Source organism: Nicotiana tomentosiformis, chromosome 3 (assembly GCF_000390325.3).
Source record: "Nicotiana tomentosiformis chromosome 3, ASM39032v3, whole genome shotgun sequence".
Classification (NCBI taxonomy): domain Eukaryota; kingdom Viridiplantae; phylum Streptophyta; class Magnoliopsida; order Solanales; family Solanaceae; genus Nicotiana; species Nicotiana tomentosiformis.
In genome coordinates, this window is record NC_090814.1 from 8,799,159 (window position 1) to 8,824,225 (window position 25,067).

Below are 25,067 nucleotides of genomic sequence, written 5' to 3' on the forward strand. Positions count from 1 at the left end.
AACCAATTTAAGCTCGGTGAATATATGCAAGAATTCGTAATGGATTGGTCTTTAGGATAACCTCTCTCGATTATCCTTCTAACTAGCTTTAATCAAAAATTCAACTAGCCTCTTCCGATTACTAAGAAGAATTAATGAATTCAACCAACAAAGTAGAATGCAAAGATATCACAAGTTATGCATCTCTCGATTACATGAACAAGTGAATATAGATGCAACGATTAAATCATCCAAAACGATTCAATACATAAAACTAGAGTTATAATCCACAAACAATCATCAATACACCAAATCCATCAAAATTGGTGAACACTAGTTGATCTTCTTCTTTCAGCACTCTAGGGCCACTGATTTGCATCTTCAGATAACTCATCTAGAATTGTGACTATCTCCTCTGGAGTCTTTTTCATCAACGGGCCTGCAGCTGCATTACTCAATGTTCTACGTGAGGCCGGTGTCAATCCATCCCAAAAATCCTAGAGTTGCATCCAGAGTTCAATTCTACTATGTTGACACTTTCGAACAAATTCCTTAAACCTCTCCCAAGCTTCAAACATGGTTTCAGTATCTTTCTGGCAGAAGTTATGAATTTCTCTTCTAAACTTGCCTGTTTTAGATGACGAGAAATATTTATCAAGAAATGTTCTGGTCATCTCCTCCCATGTTCTAATTGATCCTTGGGGCAAGTTTCGAAACCACTACTTAGCATCATCTTTGAGTGTGAAGGGGAATGTCCTTAAATAAACTGCATCTTGTGACACACCATTATATTGAAAGGTATTCATAATCTCCTCGAAGTCCATTAGATGGTTGTTTGGATCTTCGTTTGGCTTTCCTCTTAAGACACAACAGTTTTGAAGGGTTTGGAGCAACCCTTGCTTCAACTCGAAGTTGTTAGCTGCAACTGGAGGTGGTCTAATACTTGATAATCCTTGGTTGTAGACCGGTCTAGCATAATCACCAAGCGGTCTCCCAGCACCGAGGGCAATATTTACGAACTGATCTACTGCCAAGGGTTGATTTTGGGCAATTCTCCGACCCCTCTCTTCTTCTTAGACAAGTTGTGCATTTCGAAGAGTTGCTTCCTCAGCATCTCGTGCAGCTTTTTCTCGTTGTTGGGCTGCCTCTCTTGCAGCCAAATCCACATTATCATCATATCCAACCATAGTTTCTTTGGTTGAGGATTGCCCAACCTTCTCTGTATTCTCGAGGAGAGTTCTTTCCTTCCTCGGTGGTCGTAGTTGTTTTTCTATCTCTGGTTTGTAAGGTAGCAATTCTTTCCCAGAAGATCAAGTCATGCACCAATCTAACCTGTAGCTTGCGCACAGTTAAAGAACACTAAACGTAAAAAGAGAAAAATAAAATAAAAATAAAAATTCCTGAATTAGCACTGCAAACTATTTCGAACACTATTAATTGCAAATCCCCGGCAGCGGCGCCAAAATTTGACGAGCGCAAAACACACACTTAAATATGCTTGCTAGTCGAATATAGTAAAATATAATATCGTATCCACAGGGATTGGAGTTAAACAGAATTATCGTAGTTTGTAGCTAGATTGCTATCCAAGATGATCAACAATTTAGAGTTTTGTGATTAATACTAAAATTAACTAAGAGTCTAAACTATTGGCTAATGACAATCGACGCAAGTAATGAGCAAAGAAGGTTATCAATGGGAGAAAACAGGGTTTTGATAGGATAGGTGCAAGATACTTGTTTGGGATCTAACTCTAGATAATTCACATCTAATGTTCAAGTGAGTCTTTCGAATTCACTCAATTATTAGTTCAACTATTTAGTAGAAACTCCTCTCTCGATTAAGACTCAACCTCACACGATGAACCAATTTAAGCTCGGTGAATATATGCAAGAATTCGTAGTGGATTGGTCTTTAGGAGAACCTCTCTAGATTATCCTCCTAATTAGGTTTAATCAACAATGCAACTAGCCTCTTCCGATTACTAATAAGAATTAATGAATTCAACCAACAAAGTAGAATGCAAAGATATCACAAGTTATGCCTCTCTCAATTACTGAACAAGTGAATATAGATGCAACGATTAAATCATCCAAAATGATTCAATACATAAAACTTGAGTTATAATCCACAAACAATCATCAATACACCAAATCCATCAAACCCTAAAGAGAACTACTCCATATATATGGAGCAATTCATCACAAATATGTTTAAGTTAAAGGTAAACATAAAACGATCCAAACTCATGTCTTGAGTGAGGATTGAATGATGAAATACTTGTGCTTTTTCTTCTCCGCCTTCTCCTTAGCTTCCTTAGGTATAAGATGTGTCAAAAGTCCCAAAAATAGCGTTTTTACATGTATTTATACCAAATAGGGTTGGGCCCAAACGAAACCACTTTTTCCTAGTCAAAATTGGATTGTGGCTCTATAAAAAAAAGCACAACCGTGCCGCATGGGGCGACGCGCCAGACGGGGCAGAAGTGGGGATCTTCAGAGAGTGTGTAATTTGACTAGCAACAGAAATTGGGCAGCCGCGGCACACCACGCGCCTCGGCTGTGGACTTCTCTCAAAGTGAATTTCAAATCTCGATTTTTGATGTCCTGACTTGGTCCTCGACCCCCGAACGCGATCCCGGCTTAATCCCTTAGGCTTTTACTCAGACTTCAAAGTTCCAAATAGCTCAAATTAGCTCCATAACATCTACATCACTCGGAATTACTTCTACAAGGCATAAAACATGCATTAAGTACAAAACACTAGAGATTAAAGCTCAAACACAATAAAAGTGCAGTAAATTAGAGCGTAATAAGCAACTAAAACACGAGATTATAGCCTACCATCAATACCCCACACTTAAATCATTGCTCGTCCTCGAGCAATCAAACTATACTTTATATAGACACGATATTTTTAAACAACTCTCTTAACTCATTACACCAAGAATATTTAAAATAGACTAAGCACAATAGTGTAACATCCTTGCCTCAAGATTTGAATCAAAAGCACCACGTATCATTCACAATTCGCTCACTTACTCTAACACATAGGTCTATGACATTACCTTTCCTTCATGAATCAAGTGCTCTCACACAACAATAGAGAGTCGTTCCCCGCATAATAAAGTTTAAGAACAATTAGGAACTAAAGATAGAAAGAATTCGCTCCCTCTCAGAAACAACAATTCATATGCCACAAAAGATGCACCATATGTTTGCCCATAGTGTACTACTATACTAATTGAGTTCATTCAGTCAAGGATCAAATAGGACTTTAATTGGTTGTAATGTAGGCTGCGAGACGGTAGGATACATTTAGATATAAGATTGACTACAGCTCCCTAAGCACTTTAATACATATAATTTACCTTTCAAAACCGCGCACTTATGTCAAACCATACTCCACCTTCACATCAATATGCATTAACTCCCTACTTCTTTAAGCATAATTATATCAAGAGTTACCACTATCAAGGAATAATTGCAACAATACAACTATTTTTTTCTTTTCTTTTTTCAATTCAAGTGGCTCTTACTTTTTCAATACAGTGCACCTTTCTCCTGTTTTCATTAGTTCCACTCATAAGCCAAAACAACCACCCCACACTTCAACTTTTACAAAGTTCATAACAATTCAAGTGTTCACGAGAGGTGAAAAGGTTCAAATAGATGGTCAATGCAAACAAATGGGTAAGGCTTGTAATGTGGTTGCCAAAGAAACAGGATTACAGGCCCAACGGGATTAACTAAGATACATAACAATTAGGCGGGTAAACACATATAACAGGCTCAACAAAGAAACGCCTATATCTCTTCCAAGGCTGAACAAAACTACTATTTCACTTTGCAAATACATGGGGCAAGTTCTGGACATCAAATGCAATGCACAGAATAACACAAAACCTCACACACACATGGCACATAACTCACTCAAGATTGGACTCATCAAGACACTCTAGTCAAAGCAGTTAAGCAAAGTTAAGATCATACAATTTAAGGTACTTATACAAGAGTCAAAAACTGAGACTAAGCGCCACACTAGAGCACTCACTATTCTCAAGGTATAATGGAGTCAAGAGATATTGCTTTCAAAACAAATCACAGCACAAGGTTTCCTACTCCTAACAAAATAAAAAAAACTAACTACACCTCGTTCAACCAAAATCCTTGGAAAAGAACCGCAGCACAAAGAAAAACTAATGGAGAATTAATACACTACCGAGCAAAAGAAAATCTTTTTGTCTTTTTCTTTCGACTTAAATCCTTCAAGAAACCTGTCGAATGATATCCATCGTCGGGAAAAATTGAAAATTTTAAAAAATTTATGTTTTTTCTTTCAAATTTGTTTCTATCTCTAACTACTAAAACTAACAAAAAGGAACTAATATACATACATACAACATACAATTGTCCCTCACCACACACTTTAAGTTGTGGCATGTCCCCATGACACACAATTAAAAAGCATAATATAAAGGAAACTTTCCTGAATCTCTAGTCGGAGTCTGAGTCGAAGTCGGGCTTTATTCCACGCGCCCGAACTAATGCACACATCCATGCAGACAGCTTCTTCTCAGCCTTTTTGGGGTACACCCCACACTTATCTTTTTCTATCACTGGCCTTCTCTTTTGAACTCTTCACTTTCCACTCAACACTTGCAGTTGGCTTCTCCTTTTTCACCCCCGTTTCTTCATTCATCTCGAAAGTTACGGTCTCCTCACCTACTCTAAGCATAAGTCTTCTTTCATGTATATCTAATATAGCTCTACCCATTGCTAAGAATGGTCTTCCTAGGATGAGGGGACCTCCTTGTTCTCTACCATCTTCACCACTATAAAATCTATAAGAAATACGAACTTATCTACCCAAACCAAAACATCTTCCACTATCCCCTCAGGTATTAAAGTCGTTTGGTCGGCCAGCTGCAAGGATATTGGTGCTGACCTTATCTCTCCAATATCATTCTCCAGCTTCCTGTAAATAGACAAGGGCATTAGATTAATTGAGGCACCATAATCACATAAAGATTTATCAAACCTAATAGAGCCTAAAGAGCAAGGTATAGTAAAACTCCCTGGATCTCCACACTTTTGTGGGAGTTTGTTTTGTAAGATTGCACTGCAATGCTCTGTGAGCTCGACCAATGTCTCTTCTATCTTCCTCCTCTTTGTAAGGATCTCCTTCAAGAATTTGGCATAAGCTGGCATTTCTGAGAGCATTTCCGTGAATGGTAAGTTTACATTAACCTGTCTCAGCATATCCAGAAATCTCTCAAACTGCTTGTCCAACTTTTCTCTGTATAGCTTTTGGGGAAAAGGTAGAGCAGGCACGTGCTTGCTCTCTTCATTGGATTCCTCCCTTCTTGAAGTTTCCTCCTTCTTCTTCTTCTCAGCTCCCTTCTTGCCTTTCTTCTTCTTATCTACTTCATTTTTCAGTTGCTCCCCACTTTCTTTTTTAGGTACCACCTCTTTTTAGATTGGAGTGGGATCCTTCAACACTTGCCCTCTTCTCAAGGTCAGAGCGTTCACCATTTCTTTGGGATTTCTCTCAGTATCAGCTGGGAGAATTTCTGGAATCCTCTCAGACAATATAGTTACAGTTTGTCCCACTTGCTTTTCTAGATTTCGAATTGCTGTCCCATGAGCATCTAGCCTCTCATTTGTCTTGACAATGAAGGCTTTCACCATATCTTCTAAACCAGGCCGAATGGATTGTTGAGGCTGAAACTACTGCCTCTGCTGATTTTGGAAGCATAGAGCTCCTTGTCCCTGAAATCTGGGTTGTTTTGTTGCCATGCATTTGTAGTCCCCCCCCCCAGGTGAACTCCATGAAAAATCGGGGTGCTTCTGACCATTGCATTGAAGTTATAATTCCCCATAGCATTCACTTCCTCAGTTGAGGCTTGACACTCATGAGTAAGGTGTCCTCTTCCACAAATATCAGATGATGCATGAGGTTCACTTTGTATCGAAGCTAAGGTCAACCTCCGTATTTCTTTGTCCATCACATCAAGTTGTACCTGCATAGATGTGTTAGCATCAACTTGGTGAACACCAGTTGATCTTCTTCTTTCAGCACTCTAGGGCCACTGATTTGCATCTTCAGATAACTCATCTAGAATTGTGACTATCTCCTCTGGAGTCTTTTTCATCAACGGGCCTGCAGCTGCATTACTCAATGTTCTACGTGAGGCCGGTGTCAATCCATCCCAAAAATCCTAGAGTTGCATCCAGAGTTCAATTCTACTATGTTGACACTTTCGAACAAATTCCTTAAACCTCTCCCAAGCTTCAAACATGGTTTCAGTATCTTTCTGGCAGAAGTTATGAATTTCTCTTCTAAACTTGCCTGTTTTAGATGACGAGAAATATTTATCAAGAAATGTTCTGGTCATCTCCTCCCATGTTCTAATTGATCCTTGGGGCAAGTTTCGAAACCACTACTTAGCATCATCTTTGAGTGTGAAGGGGAATGTCCTTAAATAAACTGCATCTTGTGACACACCATTATATTGAAAGGTATTCATAATCTCCTCGAAGTCCATTAGATGGTTGTTTGGATCTTCGTTTGGCTTTCCTCTTAAGACACAACAGTTTTGAAGGGTTTGGAGCAACCCTTGCTTCAACTCGAAGTTGTTAGCTGCAAGTGGAGGTGGTCTAATACTTGATAATCCTTGGTTGTAGACTGGTCTAGCATAATCACCAAGCGGTCTCCCAGCACCGAGGGCAATATTTACGAACTGATCTGCTGCCAAGGGTTGATTTTGGGCAATTCTCCGACCCCTCTCTTCTTCTTAGACAAGTTGTGCATTTCGAAGAGTTGCTTCCTCAGCATCTCGTGCAGCTTTTTCTCGTTGTTGGGCTGCCTCTCTTGCAGCCAAATCCACATTATCATCATATCCAACCATAGTTTCTTTGGTTGAGGATTGCCCAACCTTCTCTGTATTCTCGAGGAGAGTTCTTTCCTTCCTCGGTGGTCGTAGTTGTTTTTCTATCTCTGGTTTGTAAGGTAGCAATTCTTTCCCAGAAGATCGAGTCATGCACCAATCTAACCTGTAGCTTGCGCACAGTTAAAGACCACTAAACGTAAAAAGAGAAAAATAAAATAAAAATAAAAATTCTTGAATTAGCACTGCAAAATATTTCGAACACTATTAATTGCAAATCCCCGGCAGCGGCGCCAAAATTTGACGAGCGCAAAACACACACTTAAATATGCTTGCTAGTCGAATATAGTAAAATATAATATCGTATCCACAGGGATTAGAGTTAAACAGAATTATCATAGTTTGTAGCTAGATTGCTATCCAAGATGATCAACAATTTAGAGTTTTGTGATTAATACTAAAATTAACTAAGAGTCTAAACTATTGGCTAATGACAATCGACGCAAGTAATGAGCAAAGAAGGTTATCAATGGGAGAAAGCAGGGTTTTGATAGGATAGGTGCAAGATACTTGTTTGGGATCTAACTCTAGATAATTCACATCTAATGTTCAAGTGAGTCTTTCGAATTCACTCAATTATTAGTTCAACTGTTTAGTAGAAACTCCTCTCTCGATTAAGTCTCAACCTCACACGATGAACCAATTTAATCTCGGTGAATATATGCAAGAATTCGTAGTGGATTGGTCTTTAGGAGAACCTCTCTCGATTATCCTCCTAATTAGGTTTAATCAACAATGCAACTAGCTTCTTCCGATTTCTAAGAAGAATTAATGAATTCAACCAACAAAGTAGAATGCAAAGATATCACAAGTTATTCCTCTCTCGATTACTGAACAAGTGAATATAGATGCAACGATTAAATCATCCAAAATGATTCAATACATAAAACTAGAGTTATAATCCACAAACAATCATCAATACACCAAATCCATCAAATCCTAAAGAGAACTACTCCATAGATATGGAGCAATTCATCACAAATATGTTTAAGTTAAAGGAAAACAGAAAACGATCCAAACTCGTGTCTTGAGTGAGGATTGAATGATGAAATCCTTGGGCTTTTGCTTCTCCACCTTCTCCTTAGCTTCCTTAGGTCTAAGATGTGTCAAAAGTCCCCAAAATAATGTTTTTACATGTATTTATACCAAGTAGGGTCGGGCCCAAATGAAACCACCTTCTCCTAGCCGAAATTGGATTGTGGCTCTGTAAAGAATGCACAGGCGCGCCGCATGGGGCGACGTGCCATACGGGGCAGCAGTGGGGATCTTCAGAGAGTGTGTAATTTGACTGGCAGCAGAAATTAGGCAGTTACGGCATGTGGACTTCTCTCAGATTGAATTTCAAAACTCGATTTTTGATGTCCAGACTTGGTCCTCGACCCCCAAATGCAATCCTAGCTTAATCCCGTGGGTTTTACTCAGACTTCAAAGCTCCAAATAGCTCGAATTAGCTCCATGACATCTACATCACTCAGAATCACTCCTATAAGGCATGAAATAAGCAATAAGAACAAAACACTAGCGATTAAAGCTCAAACACAATAAAAGTGCAGTAAATTAGAGTGCAATAAGCGGCTAAAACACATGATTATAGCCTACCATCATCAACTCACGTTGTACGTCCCTCCAGAAGTGTGAGATGAACTGCGTACCTCGATCAGAAATGATAGACACGGGCACACCGTGAAGATGAACGATCACGCGGATGAGATCTCAGCTAACCGCTCTGAAGAATTGGTGACTACCACTGGAATGAATTGTGCCGACTTGGTCAACCTATCCATAATGACCCACATCGCGTCGAACTTCTTATGAGTCTATGGGAGTCCAACAACAAAATCCATAGTGATACGCTCCCACTTCCACTCAGGAATCTCTAGCTTCTGAGGCAAAACACCAGGCCTCTGATGCTCGTACTTTACTTGCTGACAATTTAGACACCGAGCTACCTATGCAACTATATCCTTCTTCATCCTTATCCACCAATAATGCTGCCACAAGTATTGATACATCTTGGCTTCACTTGGATGAATAGAACACCGGGAACTGTGGGCCTCCTCAAGAATCAACTTACGAAGCCCGTCCACATTGGGCACACAAATGCTACCCTGCATCCTCAAAACCTCATCATCTCCAACAGTAACCTTCTTGGCACCACCGTGCCACACCGTGTCCTTAAGGACAAGCAAATGGGGATCATCATACTGACGCTCTCTGATGCGCTCAAATAAGGAAGACCAAGCGACTGTGCAAGCTAAAACATGACTGGGATCTGAAACATCTAACCTCACGAACTGATTGGCTAAAGCCTGAACATCTACAGCAAGCGGCCTCTCACCAACCGAAATATGCGCAAGGCTACCCATACTCACAGCTTTTCTGCTTAAGGCATCGGCCACCACATTAGTCTTCCCGGAATGATACAAAATGGTGATATCATAGTCTTTCAACAGCTCCAACCACCTCCTCTACCTCAAATTGAGATCCTTCTGCTTGAACAAATACTGTAGACTCCGATGATCCGTGAATACCTCACACAATACGCCGTAAAGATAGTGCCTCCAAATCTTCAGCGTATGAATAATGGCTGCCAACTCTAAGTCATGAACAAGGTAATTCTTCGCATGAACCTTCAACTGCCGCGATGCGTATGCAATCACCCTGCCATCCTACATCAATACTGCATCGAGCCCAATACGAGATGCATCACAATACACGGTGTAGGATCCTGAACCTGTGGGCAACACCAACATTGGCGCCGTAGTCAAAGCAGTCTTGAGCTTCTGAAAGCTCAACTCACACTCATCCGATCATGTGAATGGGGCACCCTTCTGGGTAATCTAGTCAATGGGGCTGCTATGGATAAAAACCGCTCCACGAACCGGTGATAATAATCTGCCAAACCCAGGAAACTCCGGATCTCTGTAGCTGAAGTAGGTCTGAGCCAGTTCTGAATTGCCTCAATCTTCTTAGGATCCACCTTTATGCCCTCTGCCGATACAACATCCCCCCAAAAGGCGACTAAGTCCAACCAAAACTCGCACTTTGAAAAGTTGGCATATAACTGGCTATCTCTCAAAGTCTGAAGTACAATCTGAAGATGTTGCTCATGCTCCACTCGACTACGGGAGTAGATCAAGATATCATTAATGAATACAATCACAAAAGAATCCAAATAGGGCTTGAACACCCGGTTTATCAAATCCATAAATGTTGCTGGGGCATTTGTCAACCCAAATAACATCACTAGGAACTCATAATGACCATACTGAGTCCGAAAAATCATCTTAGGGACATCATATTCCCTAATCTTCAACTGATGGTAGCCAGACCTCAAATTAATCTTCAAAAACACCTTGGCACCCTAAAGCTAATCAAATAAGTCATCAATCCTTGGCAACGGATACTTGTTCTTGATAGTGACCTTGTTCAACTGCCGATAGTCTATACACATCCTCATCGACCCATCTTTCTTCTTCACGAACAACACAGGCGCACCCCAGGGCGAGACACTAGGTCTAATGAAGCCCTTATCTAGAAAATCTTGCAACTGCTCCTTCAATTCCTTCAACTTCGGCAGGGCCATACTGTATGGTGGAATAGAAATGGGCTAAGTGCCCGGAGCCAAATCAATACATAAGTCAATATCCCTGTCGGGTGGCATCCCCGACAGATCTGCAGGAAACACCTCTGAAAACTCACGAACAACTGGTACCGAATCCATAGAAGGAACCTCCGCACTAGAATCATAGACATAGGCCAAATAAACTAGACATACCTTCTCGACCATACGTCGAGCTTTCACATAAGAAATAACTCTACTGGTAGAGTGGCTAGGAGTCCCTCTTTACTCCAATCAAGGCAACTGCGGCATGGCTAAGGTCACCGTCTTAGCGTGACAGTCCAATATAGCATGATAAGGTGATAGCCAATACATACTCAAGATAACATCAAAATCTACCATATCAAGAAGTAGAAGATAGACGCTAGTCTTAAGACTCCCAATAGTAATCACACATGAGCGATAAACACGATCTACAATAATAGAATCTCCTACCGGCGTGGACACATATACAAGAGCACTCAAAGAATCACGAGGCATAACCAGACATGAAGCAAAATAGGATGACACATAGGAATAAGTAGATCCCGGATCAAATAGAACTAAAGAATCTCTATGGCAAACTGAAACAATACCTGTGATAACGGCGTCAGATGACTTGGCCTCAGGCCTAGCTAGGAAAGCATAATATCGGGGTTGGGCCCCAACACTCTGAACTACATCTCTAGGACGGACTCTATGTTACACCCCATATTTTTGTATGTGAAAGTACTCCATAAGTAGATTGATAAAAGCTCGAAAATGACATGTTATATCCCGCATTTTCGTACGTTAAAGTTTCGTCGTAAGTTAATCGACGTAAGTTTGGGAATGATATTACTTTGGGATTATAAGTATTATGTTATTCCAAACAAGTGATAAGTAAATTCGTTAAGGTGAGAGGGTAAGCAAATCGAAGAAAATAAGTTTCGTCGAAGTTTGGCAATTTGGGGATAAAATACGGTCCAAGCTATAATACCCCGTATTTATGGACTAGTGCCATACAAGGTACCACATGACCATGATACTCCACCTCATTCAGAGTACAGTCGAGTCTATGAGTCATCGTGTCAGAATTTTGCTACGGACTTATGGGTAGGCCGGTACCCTGTCCCATTTGATGTCAAATATTCTTAGAGGCTTTGTAGACAGAGGTTCATTTTGTACAGTATGTTAGAGGCCTTGACGGCCCATATGTATTCATGTTTTAAGAAAGATGGTTCATTGATATAGTACTTTCTCACTTATAGTTATACATTACGTGTTGTGGCCATGTTGGCCCAGTTACCAATGACAGTACGATAAGAAAGATATGTTACATTGGTACTCGATTGAGTAAGACACCGGGTACCCGTTGTGACACTTCGGTTTGGGTCGTGACACTCTAGCTGGATAGCCTCCACCTCTAACGTCCTGACCTCCATCTCTAATGGACTGACCTCCACCTCTAATAGCTTGACCCCTGCATCTAGCTGGCTGAGCGGGCGGTGGAGCAACCGGTGCTAGAACCATGGAACGAGAACTCTGTTGTGGCATGCCACCCAATAATCTCGGATAGAACCTCTTGATGTGACCAATACCACCACACTCAAAACACCCATCCTGCTGTTGTGGCTGCTGAAGCTGAAGCTAACCCAAATGGGCCGGATAACCTCGGTGATAGCTCTGGATCAGAGGCGCACTAATAGGAGCTGATGGTGCACTATAGGCTGGCTGCCCAGAGTAAGGCACATAAGGACCAAGGCTTCCTGAGGCACTGTGAGATGCCTGAAGCGCTAAATGAAATGGTCTGGTAGGATGGCCTCTACCAAAAGTACCCCTACCTCCAGATGAGGCACCACTAAAACTACCGGAATGACGAGGCATCTTATCTGACACCTGTCCCCTCTCCTGAGCACGAAGCAACTGGATATGTCTAGCAATATCTACGGCCTCCTAGAAGAAAATATCGCTTCATGTCTCCTTGGCCATCTGAAGCCTGATGGTGTAAGTGAGCCCATCAATAAATCTCCTCAATCTCTCCCTCTCAGTAGGAAGCAAGATAGTGGCATGGTGAGTTAGGTCCACAAATCGAGTCTCTTACTGAGTGACATTCATACTACCCTGCTGAAGACACTCAAACTGCATGCGGTACTCCTCTCTCAGAGTGACCGGAATGAACCTCTCTAGAAATAGCTGTGAGAACTGATCCCAGGTAAGTGCAGGCGACCCAGCTGGTCTAGTCAACATATAATCTCTCCACCATATCTGGGTGGAACCAGTCATCTAAAATACTGTAAAATCGACCCCATTGGTCTCAACTATACCCATGTTGCGCAACACCTCGTGGCAATAGTCCGAAAATACATATGGGTCCTCAGAAGATGCACCACTAAAATGAACAGGAAAGAGCTTGGTAAACTTATCCAACCTCAACATAGCCTCAGAAGACAAAGCGGGCATATCACCGGCCTGTGCCGCAACAACCGGCTGAACTACCCCAACTGGCGGGGCTGTTGGAGTCTGATACTAGGGAGCCACCTGCTTCGAGGTGTGAGTAGCGGGAGTCTGTGCTCCTCCCCCAGACCGAGAGATGGCTGGTGCCACCGGGAATGTACCGATTTGGGCCACACTCTCGATAAGGCCCACCAAATGGACTAGAGCATCCTAAAGCACTGGAGTGGCTATGAACCTCTCCCGGACCTCAGCTGGTCCGACAGGTACAGTCTGAGCTAGAACCTCCTCCTCAAAATCCACCTGAGGCTCCACTACGGGTGCTACTGCTCGAGCTCTAGGCTGAGCCCTGCCTCTGCCTCGGCCTCTGGCGCGACCTCGGCCTCGACCTCTGCCCCTGATCGTAGCTGCCACTAGGGCTCCAGCTCCTGTCCGGCTATAGATGCAGTACGTGTTCTCGCCATCTGCAAGAGAACAAGAATAGAAGAGTCAATCATCAATGAGAGAATAAAATCGCAAGATAGAGAAGAATAGAAGTGAAATTGTTCCTAAACTCCATAGCCTCTGGAAGATAAGTACAGACGTCTCCGTACCGATCCTCCAGACTCTACTAAGCTTGCTCGTGACTCGTGAGACCTAGGCAACCTAGTGCTCTGATACCAACTTGTCACTACCCGGAATTTCCACCCTCGGGACCGTGATAGCACCTAACATTTCACTTGCTAGGCAAGCCAACATTAGAGTAGTTTTTAGCCATTTTCAACAAAACAAATTAACTGATACCAATTATACTGAAATAGAACTGAAATAAAGTGCGATAAGTCATAACAACCGTAATATCTAATACAACCCCAGATCTGGTGTTACAAGTGCACGAGCGACTAAAATAATACAGATAATGGTCTGAATGAAAGTAAAACTATCTGAAAAGAAATAAACAACTAGGATAAAGTAGAAGGGGACTTCAGTGATGTGAACGCCGAGCAGTTGTACCTCAAGTCTCCGTCATATGTCCGATCCGAGCAATCTACTGAGCACCGCTGGGACCGACTCCAAAGTCTTCCCAAGAAGTACAGAGTGTAGTATGAGTACAACTGACCCTATGTACTCTATAAGTGTCGAGCCTAACCTCAACGAAGTAGTGACGAGGCTAAGGCGGGTCACTTAAAATAATGTGTACGCAGTATAATGATAATAACAGGAAAGGAATATAAGAAAGTAAGGCAGTTAACTTATGAAAATAAACTCAATCCTCGAAATCAGTAAAACTAGAGATACAAATCCTCAGAATCTCATACGAAAACACCAAATCCAACTCAATACAACAAGGAATACAAAACACATAAACTGTTGCAGTGCGCAACCCGATCCCACCGTACAAACACAATCCTCCCTTATTTTACCATATATATAACATTAATAACATGTAAAATCGATCCCACCATATAATAAGAATCAATATCATAATCCTCCATTATTTCACCATATCAATCCTCCCTTATTCCACCGGTTGCGGCGTGCAACCCGATCCCACCATATCAATATCAATTCTCCCTTATTCCACCTGTTGCGGCGTGAAACCCGATCCATAAATACAAATCAATAAATGAAATCAATTCAACAACTCGAATCACAAAACTCTCTACGATTAACGAATATGAAAGCAGAACCATAAAGGGAAAACTCGTTCCAAATCAAAAATTGCTAAAATTAATACTAAGCAGCAAGACAAGTCAAATAAATGACAACTAAAGGGTACAAGTAAGTCAATTAAGGCAAGTATCAATTAAATCATGGAAGCATGAGAGAAACTAATATTTTAATATGAGAATAATAAACGACAAGTAGCAGATTAGTGCATAGGAAGCAATTAAAGCATGTAACAGTTAAGACATGGAATAAAATATTTAATGAAATACGAAAAAGCATGGGAACAAGTATTATGACGGCGTATATACACTCGTCACCTCGCATATATGCCGCTACACATGAATTTCACATAGCACATAGCTCAAGGGTTCCTAATTCCCTCAAATCAAGGTTAGACCCAGCACTAAATTTGCTTCGCAAGCAAATCAAAGCTCTACCGGGGCCTTTCCTCTAAAATCCGCCTCCAAACCAATTGAATCTAACCAAAATCAACTCAATAACATCAAATAATGCTAGGAAAATAAATTACAATATATAAAGTTAAGATCTTTATACTTTTTCTAAAAAAGTCAACAAAAGTCAACCCCGAGCCCACTTGGTCAAAACCCGAGATTCGGACTAAAACCTATTTACCCATTCACCCCGAGCCCGATTATGTAATTAGTTTCAATATCCGACCTCAATTTGAGGTCTAAATCTCAATTTTATAAAAAATTCCAATTCTTCCCAAATCCCTAATTTTCGACCATAAAAGAACACAGGTTAAGGCTAAATTAACACAAGACCAGCTCCCCAAGAATCCCACAACACTTCGCGTTCGCGAAGGGCAAGCCCCCCTCCACTTCGCTTTAGCGACCAGAACCTCGCGTTCGCGAAGAACAACTCCTCCCCAGTTTCAACTCGCGATTGCGAGAATATCTTCACGATCGCGAAGAAGCATGCACCAGAAACCAGCAGAAGCTAAACCAACATTTTTTTCCTAAGTTCAAAAACATCTGCAACCTATCTGAACCTTACTCGAGCCCTCGGGGCTCCAAACCAAACATGCACACAAGTGTAAAAATATCATACGAACTCGCTCGCGCTATCAAAACACAAAAATAACACCTAAATCTATGAATCAGACACCAAAACAAATGAAATTTTCAATGAAACTTAAGAACATGCAATTTCTCAACCAGACGTCCGAATCACGTTAAATCAACTCCGTTTTGCACCAAATTTTGCAGACAAGTCATAAATACTGAAGTGAACCTATACAAAGTTTCGGAACTAAAATCCAAAATTGGTAGCAACAAAGTCAAACTACGGTCAAACTTATGAATTTTTTTAAACCTTTAAACCTCTAGTTTTTAACAAATTATGATAAATCGAGCTAGGAACTTTCGAATTCGATTTCGGGCATACGCCCAAGTCCCAAATCACGATACGGACCTATCAGGACCGTCAAAATACTTATTCGAGTCCGTTTACACAAAACATTAACCATAGTCAACTCAAATGAGTTTTAAGGCGCGATTTTATATTTTCATAAATTTTCTCATAAAAACCTTCCGGAAAAAGGACACGAACTGTGCACGTAAATCGAGAAAGGCTAAATAGAACTATTCAAGGTCTCGAAATACAAGAATGAAGAATAAACTATAAATGACCTATCGGGTCATCACACTTTTAGTGCATTATAATTTAATGTTTTTAATGATTAAATGTGTGACGTTTGAGCTTAATTGTGTCGTTTTTATGTGTAAGAGAGTTGGAGGATGGAAATCCGTAAAGGTTGCATACAAGGATGTCAAAGATACACAAAAAGAGTACGAAAAGGCAAAAATCAAACAAGTTTCAGAACCAGGCGTCAGGCCAGGCGATGCCTGGTCCTGGGCGCGGTACACCAGGTGGCAAAGTGGGTGTCGCCCACTCCAGGGCACTCTGCACACTAGGCCTCACGAGCTTTGAGGCCTGGTCCTTTTCTAGTCCATGCTTTAAATATTTTCTACTTGGATTTGGGCTTGAAGACTCCGACCCTAACCTGTAAATACTCCTAAACATGATTAGTGAAGGGTTGGTCAATTTTGGAGGCAAGCAAAGGCAAAGAAATACAAACGGAGCACGGAATTCATCCTTCTTCCATCTTCCATCTAGTATTCATAGCTTTTATGTATAAAAATAATATTGTGAGTATTGTCATGAACATGCGTGGCTAAGAATCTCATTATTCTGGGGTTATAGGTTGTTATTGACTATTGTAGTTTGACGATGATAATATTGCTTGATTTTATCATATTAATTTGTTTATTCAATCTTGCACTTAATTATTCTATTGCGTAGCTAACAATTGAGTATTATCTACAAATTTATAGTTGAACTCGAAAGTGAAAACTATAGATCGCATATAAGATTGAATAGAGTAAGTTTTTGGATCTGGGCATCGGAGAATAGATTCGCGATTAGGATAGACATATTCTAGTTGCCTTACTTGGTTATTCTTGCAGGAAATATACATGCGTTCTTATTAATTCTGATTCTATATACATATAGTCTTAGGTTGGCTTGAATATGTGAGCGAAGCGTTGAAAGAACTTCGCGAGCAAAATAAACCCTGCTAATCAATAAATTATATAAATCAAGTGGTTAAATCAATCGAAAAAATGCAATAGGAGAGATATTAATCCCATAACCCCGGAATATTACCATCTCATTGAATTCTTTCTACGTGTTTGTTTGCTCTACTTGTGATCTTATCTTCTTCTTTGCTTATTAGCTTCATAGTAATTTAGTTAGTAAAAACCACAATTATCTTTCTCAAAAGCTTTTGAACAAATAACTCGTACTAGTTTAAGTTAGACAATAGTTGATCATAAATCCTCGTGGGAACAATACTTTCTCATTACTTTATTACTTGTCGACCACGTATACTTGCGTGTGCGTTTGTACACAACAATCACATATTTACTAGTCTAATAGCTATGTTTGTTAGGTAAATATTCCAGAAACAATGTATGTTTGCAGCTTTAATTAAGCTCCATAGTCGAACCTTTTTTTGTGCCAACTTTATTGTCATTTCTCTTGTTAAGATAATGATACTATTAACATATGGGCATTTTTCTTGTAAGCACATTTCAAGTACATATCAACTTGAACAAAATAACTTCAAATTCATAAAAAATACAAGAAACTGAAACAAACATAGAGATCATCAAAGAACCAAAAGGGATATTACATTGCTCTTGACAATAATAATAACCAAACTGCACTGACTCCTAGCCACTAAAATCTGAATAAAGATAGCCCACGAAATAACAACAAAAAGTTTCATCCTTCGTAATTTATTCTCCATCTTAGACACTGCCGCTAAATTGGCTGAATTTATGCCTTCCATTTCTGCTACAATGTTCTTCAATTTCAGCTTTTCTCGACAAACATCATCATCCAAGTCAGCCACCATCTTCTTCAAAAAATTCCTTTCTACTTCTACACACTTCAGTGTGTTATTCAAGTTACTTATCACCATTGTCACATGTGGTGGCATATTTTGGTCGCGCCAGTTCCAAAGCCCACATGACAATTCTTCATCAAAACGAGGGCATTTGTAAAATCTACGTCTAACATTTATAGGAGTCTTAGCCACAAAATGATTAACAATCAACCCCCAACCACTTCAACACGACGAATTAGAAGCAATTGAATTCTTAGACATGGTAGGCTTGTATCTTACCAAAAAAGAATAGCTTTTACAAGCAAAAGCAAGTTTAGAAGAGGGGTGGAACAAAACAATTACGACCTGAAAGGAGAGAAAAATTTGAAGAGGAAGAAAATTAGAACCGCTCTAATTTTGATGAAGAAAAAGGGGGTAAAAGGAATGGGTAGGTAGAAATAGTGTTTTTACTATGGGTGGTCTAAAAAAATTGGGCGGGTGGATATTTGGGGCGGGTTATATGCCTCCTGGACCAAATAGCCACGTGTCCCAATCAAATCATGACAATACATTAAAAGTTGGGACCACGGATGGTTCCGTTAGTCGCAGGGGTATTTTCAAACCTCAAGATAGACGGAGCGCGATAACAAACCATTTAGAATACTATAGGGGTATTTTTAACCCTTTTCAGTTTTAGTAATAAGTTAAAAAATAGTTTCGCGTAACATATAGTTGCAAATATCTGTACATAAGAGAAATATATTTATATATTAGTTCATTATTACATGTATCTAATCTTAGTAATAACTATTAAGTTTGAAAAAAAGTTTCATGTAATATATCGTTTTTAATTCGTGTCCCACTAGGTAATAGCTATGGACGGTTATCAATTCAGCTAATCAATAGATACATCCTCACATTTTCTCTTATAGTTTACTTTCTTGTTCTCTTAGATATTTTTATTGTAGTATTAGTTTAAGTACTCATACAGTATAGTATGTTCCATGGCAGTGCCGAATCCAGGACTTTAAGATTGTTAGTGCTCACTTCCTTTAACATAAAGTTGATATCAATCACATAATATAAGTGTACAACTATTCGAACGCAACAAAAAAAAAAATTAAAAAATGACTTCTACTCACAAGTCAAGTAGGAATCAAACTCGAGCCTCTAGCTTCAGACACGCCTTTACTTCAACCTCAACACCACAGCACCCATTAAGCTTTTTGGTTCCTTGGTGCTTGCTAGCATTTTATATCAGTTTTCTTATATTTTTTATATAACTATACACAGTTTATATAAAAGTCATTAGGTGCTAAAGTACCTAAAATTAGTACATAGATCCGCCACTGTTCCATGGCCGCTAAATCTGTACGATGGTCATGTTGCTTTAGCTGCATAATGAGCAATTGTTAGATGATATTCGAGAGCAGTCTTTGGCTTTGGATGACTTATTTTGATACGTTATCTTGAGATACCGTTTTGTTATTTTAAGAGATTCATTGCTAGGCGGATCCAGATTTAAAGTTTATAAATTTCTACAATAATTGAAATTTAATATTTCAAATACACTTATAACTGTGTTCACAATGTGATATGGTATGGAATATGGGTTCGGTCGAACCCAGTAGTTTTTGTCCAATCCATGTATTCATTGAATACATATAAATTATTAATTTAGAACCAATAATATAAAAGGATTGCAATTTCGAACCCACAAACTTCAAATTCTAGTTATGTATCTGTATGATGTGTTGTCAGAAGATAAGTACATTAATATAAAAAAAGACAAATAAAAAAGAACTATTTTTCAAAAGTCATGTGAACGATGGGGTCCAGTGAAATACTCACTCGTATCAAGCGATTTGCATGACCTGTTACAACTCTCTAGATCCGCCCCTAATTCAATATCAAGTGATTCGCTTGGTGAGCTATTCTGCTAGGCGATTTCACGGCTCTGTGGTTTTGGTTGTGACATCTTCATAAAACGTTCTGTGTTTACACTTTACACCAAACGGATCCGTTATGCATGATTTAATGGTAAATAACTTAAAGATTTACCATTTGACGTTCTTGATATAAAATCTCCATATAGCGCCTCCAAATATGAAAATTAGGACAAAGATCAAGGCTTTGGGGCCGAATCTTCTGTTTGAGCGAATATTTATGGGCCTCTGTGTGGAGACTTAATAGGTAGACATTCAAAAATAGTCAGATTTACAAGTGGTCATTCAAAAATAGTCACAGTTTTAAAAGTAATCGAAATTTAGTCACTTTTCATATAAAGATAAATCTGAACGAAAACACTATTCAAAATCCGAAAAATACTCCAACATAATATACTGGAATTCCAATATATTATACTGGAGTTCCAGCAAAGTATATTGGAACTCCAGTATATTCCAGCAAAGTATATCGGTCGAGTATATTATGCTGGAAGTTCATACACAGGTGCTCGAATCTCCAGTATATTATGCTGGAACTTTCCGCGTGTTGGAGTTCCAGCATAATATGCTGGAAGTTCATACACAGGTGCACCGAACTCCAGTACATTATGCTGGACCGGTCTCTGTTGCAGCAAAATAGTGGCTATTTTTTAATGACTTGACAAACGCTGACTATTTTTGAATGACCAGTCCAAAAATTGGCTAGTCCGTACTATTTTTACAGACTTAATAGACCCATATTTATGGTCCATTAAACACGATCACATCACACTGTATTTGCATCGAGCAAAATGGTTCCTGCATTTTTGTTTTCTTCCTTTTTATCTTGTTGGGAAAATAACGATTTAATTTCGAATTATTTCTTAATTCTAAATTTGGTGTGATTGGTCCGTGAAACTAGTAGAGTTAAGAACCTGAACAAATAATTGTTCTATAAAAATAGAATATAAAAGACCAAAAAGAGACACTTCAGATGAAAGAGAGAGCTTGTTAGATTCAAAGTCTAAAATTATACATTTCGAAGTATATTTATCACTAAAATAATATCAATATAACATTAAATATTTTCATACTGCATTCAATTGGTATTTTGTTTGAAAAGTATGCAATACTGATACATTAATCCAACGTATCATAATGTTTATGATTATTCAAACAAGAATTAGCTTTACATGCATAAATTATTTAAAAAGACAGAATAATTTTTAGTTTAATTTTTCTCCTTTTTATTTACTTTATAAACAAGGACAAAATTGTACAAATTATATCCGGTATATTATACTCTTAATGCATTAAATCAAACGGAGGCAAAAAAATACTAGGTGATTTCTTCCATCTATCCAAGTTTTGATGCATAAAGTTACTTGACTGTATAGGGTAAAATATGTTCATATTTTATGATCGCATGAGAAAGAGACATGTGGAGCCGAAGACAAAAGATTGTCAAACCCGAAGGCAATGATCTCACTTGTCATCAGAGAAAATGATACTCATAAAGACAAAATAAATATCGTCATCCGGTATCATTCAATAAAGAATATTCTACAACATTACGTACATGATACGTTACATAGAATATGGCATTCACTGCCCACCGTTACACATTCTTCAATGACCCTTATAATTGTCATTAAAGAGGGACTTGATCCTAGGACCTTGTTCCCTAGGTGTAACTATAAATAGTGAGCTCTATAATCATTGTAAAGAGGAATTTTCTGAGAAGCATACATTATACTCTATCAAAGTTCAATAACATTTTACTTTCTTGCTTATTTATATTATTCTTACTGCTTCCGGAAGCTCTGTGTCCGAGACTAAGATATCTGATTCATTTCAATTTCAAGGCTAATTCTTACATTTTTGTCGAATTCATCTATTATTTTTGGATCAAATCAATTCACTTATTTATAAATCACGTACAAATTAAACTGTACCGTTTTATGGGTAAACAGATTACAAGTATCCGTGAAACTAGTACGTGTAAGCTGACCCACGGTTATTAAAATAAAAAAAAAAGTCAAACCTTTCTCTCTTCTGAAATTATAAGGAAATGGTTCAACGTAGTTTAATTAAATAGAAAAATCGAAACTTGTTATAAAATAAAAACTATAAAAGAAATAAACTGAAGACAAGTATAGAGGGAGATTGATATTTTATTCAACTTTCAAAGTTATGTTCATAATGAACTGAAAACTCCTCTATTTATAGAAGAAAGGAAGCAGCTGCGAGGCTTTTCAGGAAGCAGCTGCAAGGCTTTTCTTTAGCTGCTTGTAAGTTGTCTGCATGAGCTGATTGTAAACCTGCCTGTTTAATAAGAAGTTGCTGCAAATTATTTCATTGAGCTACTTGCAACCTGCCTGCATCAGCTGCTTGTAGATAAATTTCAACAGAGTACTAAATGGATAATCTTCTTCAGGAAAATTATCTATAGCGGAGTAATAAATGGACATCCACAATATAATTATTTTCATAACACTCCCCCTTAGATGTTCATTAAAAGATAATGTGCCTCATTAAAATCTTACTAGGAAAAAATCCTGTGAGAAAAAATCCTAGTGAAGGAAAAAGAGTACACATACTTAATAATACGCATTGCTAGCTGCCTCATTAAAAACCTTATAAGGAAAACCCTGTGGGAAAAAATCTTAGTAAGGAAAAAAGAGTACATTGCATATTTTACTCCCCCTGATAAAAATCTTGTTTCAAATATTTAAGTCTCCGCATTCCAATCTTGTATACCATCTTCTCAAAAGTTAAAGTTGGTAAAGATTTAATGAATAAATCTGTCGGATTGTCACTTAAACGGATTTATTGCACATCAATGTCACCATTTTTCTGAAGATCGTGTGTGTAGAATAATTTTGGTGAAATGTGATTCGTTCTATCTCCTTTTATAAATCCTCCCTTCAATTGGGCTATGCATGCAGCATTGTCTTCGTGTAAAATTGTGGGTCTTTTCTCACATTCCAAATCATATTTTTCTCAAATGAAATGAATCACTAATCTCAACCATACGCATTCCCTACTTGCTTCATGAATAGCTATTATCTCAGCATGATTTAAAGAAGTAGCAACAATAGATTGATTTGTGGAGCGTCATGATATGATAGTACCTCCACATATAAACATGTACCCGATTTGAGATCGAGCTTTATGGGGATCAGATAAATGACCTGCATCTACATAACCAACAAGATCTGCACTACCTTTGTTAGCATAAAATAAATCCATATCAAGAGTTCCCTTTAAATATCGCAATATATGCTTAATCTCATTCCAATGTCTCCGTGTAGGAGAAGAGTTATATATTGCTAATAAATTAACAGAAAATATTATGTCAGGCCTTGTAGCATTAGCAAGATACATAAGTGCACCAATTGCACTAAGATAGGGTGTTTCAGGACCAAGGAGTTCCTCATCCTCTTCTGGAGGTCGGAACGGGTCCTTATTCACTTCAAGTGATCGAACAATCATTGGTGTACTCAATGGGTGCGCTTTTTCTATGTAAAAGCATTTTAAGACCCTTTATATATAGGCAGATTGATGGATAAAGATCCTGTCTGCTAAATGTTGAATTTGCAGACCAAGACAAAGTTTTGTCTTTCCAAGATCTTTCATCTCAAATTCGTTCTTAAGATATTCAATTGCCTTTGGGAGCTCTTCTGGAGTTCCAACAAGATTTATGTCATCAACATAAACAGCAAGTATAACAAATTCTGATGCCATTTTTTTTTTATAAAAATACATGGACAAATAACATCATTTATGTAACCTTATTTACCACATGCGCCTAGATTGCTTTAAACCGTACAAAGATCTTTGTAATTTGATTGAATACATTTTCCGAGATTTTGAATTTGCTTTAGGCATTTTAAATTCTTCAGGGATCTTCATATAGAATTAATCAAATGAGTCATATAGGTTATGACTTACATTTAAATGTCATGACATCTTCAGGTGTCTGGACTACAGGTCCGATCCTCACAATCTTTTATAATATTGTGCACTATATTGTATCAAATATATTGCCGACGATCATTTCGTATCAGTTCGCAATCGACATAACTTGTTGAGATCTCATCACTTTCTTTATTTTCAGGTACCTGAACTTCTTCTGGAGTTTCATGTTATGTCGTGGGCTCTTCCAGAGCTTATTTCCTCCTTATTATGATCATTTTGATCATTTGCTCCTATTCTTTTCAAGGATTGTTACCTTTGGAACCGATTGATCTACCATGCTTCATGCTTACAGTAAACTCTATCCTTCAGGGATTTTAATTTTAATAGGAGCATTTGCAGCTGAAATATGATATTTAATTTTGGATTAGCAAATGCTTCTGGCATTTGACTTGAATTATCTTCTAAGCGAGGATCATATTAATGATAATTCGATTCATATAGCATATTTTTCAACTGTTTTATTCCATCCCCCAAATGTTAGAAAAACTAACTCATATCCTCAATCTTCTTTGGAAAATCTATCTTTGTGCATTGTGGTAGAGAAATTAATCATATACCACACATCAAAAGTTATTAGATAGTAAAAATATTTGGTTTCTGATCCTAAATCAATTGTGAGGGGAGGACTTATCATATTTTGTTGATTTGATGCATACAAGTGTTGTTGTATGCAATTTAGAAAATCTTAGACCAACACATGAGGCTTTGTTATCATAAGCAATTGTTTAGCCATTAATAGGAGGTATTCGATGCTAAACTAACTTTGATATAAACCAGCATCATCAAGATGAACTATCTTGATTTCATAATCTGAAAATTATGCTCTTAATTGAGAAAGACAATTTCAAATGCCAAACTGCAAGTTGACAATAAACATACATGTAACCATCTTATATATGCATCTATAAGTGGTTCACATGATAGGTGAATGGGCCCATATTCACCTTTTATATATTCCAGAATTCGGGAATTTTAGTCCCAACTTTAGATGGTATAATCAAGTTATTATGAGAACAAGCAACACAAGAGAATTCTTGAAGAATCTTCTAGTTCTTCAGTATATGCTTATCTGAATTCTCAAATAGCTCATTTAAAAATGGCAAATGAAAACTTCAAGTTAATCATGGCATGTGCGAT

The 25,067-nt window shown here is 38.4% G+C and overlaps 2 non-coding genes across 2 annotated transcripts; both read left to right on the forward strand.

Moving 5' to 3' along the window:
- Positions 1-498: 498 nt before the first annotated feature.
- LOC117278666 (small nucleolar RNA R71) lies at positions 499-605 on the forward strand. Its single transcript, XR_004509017.1, has one exon. It is a non-coding gene; the product is annotated as a small nucleolar RNA R71 (small nucleolar RNA).
- Positions 606-6,221: 5,616 nt separating this feature from the next.
- On the forward strand, positions 6,222-6,328 carry LOC117278665 (small nucleolar RNA R71). The gene has a single exon (XR_004509016.1). It is a non-coding gene; the product is annotated as a small nucleolar RNA R71 (small nucleolar RNA).
- The last annotated feature ends 18,739 nt before the right edge of the window (positions 6,329-25,067 follow it).